The sequence below is a fragment of the Corvus brachyrhynchos genome, unplaced genomic scaffold, assembly GCF_000691975.1.
Source record: "Corvus brachyrhynchos isolate BGI_N302 unplaced genomic scaffold, ASM69197v1 scaffold312, whole genome shotgun sequence".
Taxonomy (NCBI): Eukaryota; Metazoa; Chordata; class Aves; order Passeriformes; family Corvidae; genus Corvus; species Corvus brachyrhynchos.
In genome coordinates, this window is record NW_008236640.1 from 479,432 (window position 1) to 482,314 (window position 2,883).

A 2,883-nucleotide genomic window follows, 5' to 3' on the forward strand; every position below is an offset into this window, starting at 1 on the left:
GGATGCGCTCAGCCGGCCCGCCCCGCAGGCAGCCTCCCCTCCCTCCGCATCCCTCCGCCGCGGTGCGCGGCCAGCGAGAGACCCGCCGCCCCTCCTCCTGGGGAGCAGCTTCAGCCCTCCTCCTCCTCCTCCTCCCGCTGCTGGAAAAATTTCCCGAACTCCTCCTCGGATCGAAGGACTTTGAAAGGCAGGGCTGGTCGCGGACCCACCCCCAGCAGCCCTGCCCTCCCTGCTTGGGGCAGTCCCTAGCCCTGCCCTGCCTGCCCCCAGCCCTGCCCGTCCTGCCCGGGACAGTTTCCATTCATACCCTGCGTGTCCCCTGTCGTGCTCTGCCCTGGCCGGGACAGTCCCCATCCATACCCTCCTGCCTGCCTCCAGCCCAGCCCAGCCCAGCCCAGCCCATCCCACCCTGGCAGGTCAGCTCCTGCCCGCATCCCCTGGCCGACCTGCAGCCTGCCAGGGCGACCCTAAACCCATTTGCACTCCCTTCAGGAGGGAGAGAGCCCTGGGAAAGATGGAGAGAAGGGAAACGTGTGTGTGTGTGTGTGTGTGTGTGCACAAGGAGTTCAGTGCTGTGTCTGTCCCCGTGCCCCACAGTGTTGCCCATGGCAGCTGTGGGGAGGCAAGAGGTCAGGAGAATCTCGAGGGGCCTTGGGTTAACGTTCACTCCCCTCTTATATCCTCAAAGTTGTGGCAGGGGTCAGTAGAGGACATGGGGTGACAGGCAAGGAGCGTATGTGTCAGCTAGGACCCTCCTGGGAAGTGCCCTCACATCTGGCAAAGGGGTCAGCCCTGAACCCACAGAGCCTGCTGTCCCCACAGGAGGGTCATCGTGCTCGGGGAGGTCCTGCAGGAAGGCAGCAGCATGGCACAGAAGGACTTGCTGCACCTCCGGCTGACCAAAATGTCCTTCCTGTGGGCAATTCCCCTTTCACCATGCTTGAATGACTCCTCCACCCTTCACTGACTCCAGCAAGGAGCAGATGAACCCGTTGTCCCACCCTCCAGGCAAAGCTCTGTGACTTTAGGAACTTAAAATAGGACCAGAGCTAATAACTCACACACTGGTGTGCAAGTACCCAGCGACCTTGACGAACCCTCTGTGCCCAGATCCTCAGGTGCAACAAGAACTGTGGGGAAGCAGAGACGTTGTTTTAGCTCCTGCACCCTCTTACACCCTCTCCCTCTTATCTTCTCAGCTGCGCCTGTAATTTTAGTCACCACTGGCAAGACAGCAACCTGGAATTTTACCTTTTTTCACTGTGCTTTTCTTACTTGCTTTCAAAAAATTTTCAATTTTTTTTTAAAGATTTTTGCACCAGCAGAGATGGAAAACCAAATTTCTCTGTTCAACATGAGGGGTAATGTCACAAAATGTCACAAGGATAATGTCACAAAACCACTTTGTAAAGCACTTTGTGATGAGCTGACCAACCAAAAAACCAGCTACTTGTAATTAGTGTTGCAGCAGTTATGGATATTATTTAGTTTTGGTCTCAGTTTAAGAGCTTATTGCCTACATGTGGAATGAAAGGCATTTCCATATAAGAATTTGGTTTAGAAAAAACCCATGATTTTGTGTCCAATAGCTAACTCTGATTTTCTGCCTCACCTCTTTTGATTTAAAGCTCTTTAGAGGAGGGATAAGTTTGCATCTAGCCATGTGTGGTACTTTGATGGTACTCAATTCTCCCAGCAGGGCCATTGATATAAAATGAGCACAGCTAAATGTGTACAGCATGCACAGTGCTGTGCTGAGCTCAGGCCCTGAGCAGAGCAGTGGATGTGTATCAGTGGCATTTGGTTTGGCAGTGGCTGCAGGATGCAAGGCGCTGCACAAGCTGGCATGGGAAAAGGATAGTGTGAGCAGGAAAAATTGGCGAAAGGATAGTGTGAGCAGGAAAATTTGGCATGGTTGCAGCAAACACAACCCCTGCTGGTGCTTTTCACCCTGCACGCTGCAATCCCATCACTGCATCAGTAAGCAGTGGAACTCAAATTTTAGTCATGGAGTTCTCCCTAAAAGTCCCTAATTCCCTCAGTAATGTTGCTGACCTACTTCCCAGCTCTTTCAGTGAATACAGTACCCAACTCCTGTGGATCACCAGGACTGTGCTAATGGGCACCCACTGGTGAGCTGCCCTCTGAGGAGCCAGGCACCCACACGGTTCCTCCCAACTCACCTCTCTCTGCAGCTTGCAGTGCGTGTTCCTGTCTCCCAGTGCCTCCTGCTGAGACCCTCAGAAAGGCTGCTTCAGCTGTGGGATTTTCATGACATTCCAAGGGAGCTGAAGAAAACAAGAGTTTGTCAGTGCTTGTGGTGATGCCCATTAGTCCATGAACCCTTTGTATCCCCCCAGCCTTAATGGCACTGGGACAGCAAAGGTGAAGCAGCACTATCCCACCTGAACGTGAGAGCAGCTTTCACCTGTCTGCTTGAAAAGTGACTGGTTAGGAAGAATATGAGGCTGGGAGGCTTGGAGAAGATGTGCTCCACTCCCCAGTCCCTCACACACCCCTTTCCAGGCACATTTAGACCTTCATTTCTTACAGCCTCCAAGAGAAAGGTGGAGCAGGGCTCTGAAGGGAAAAGTGGAAGTCAGGGAGTGGGGGAGACAGTGAGTCCAGTTGCTGGGAGAAAATGCTGTGTTCCAGAACTGCTCCCCACTGCAGTGGCCATAGTTCACACTGCTTTTTCTCAGCCAAGCTAGCTGAAGTGGTGGCTGTGACAGAATGGAGCTCTGCACGGGCTGTGAAATCTGCTGGGCAAGCTGAGCAAATGCTCCTGTGCTCTGCCTGATGCTCTAGGCAGAAATGCAACAAGACTGCTCATGTCCTGACACAGCAAGTTTTGTCACGGTGTGGGCACATCTGTGCTTCGGC

General features: G+C 53.3%; 1 protein-coding gene across 7 annotated transcripts in view; it reads right to left on the bottom strand.

The window, feature by feature from the left end:
• The window catches only part of SLC8A1 (solute carrier family 8 member A1), a 138,519-nt gene that overhangs the window by 122,056 nt on the left and 13,580 nt on the right, over window positions 1-2,883 (bottom strand). For all 7 annotated transcript variants that reach the window (XM_008644365.2, XM_008644361.2, XM_008644363.2 and 4 more), the window contains exon 2: window positions 2,184-2,288. The gene's annotated coding sequence lies outside the window, so the exon portion shown is untranslated. The remainder of the gene's footprint in view (window positions 1-2,183; window positions 2,289-2,883) is intronic.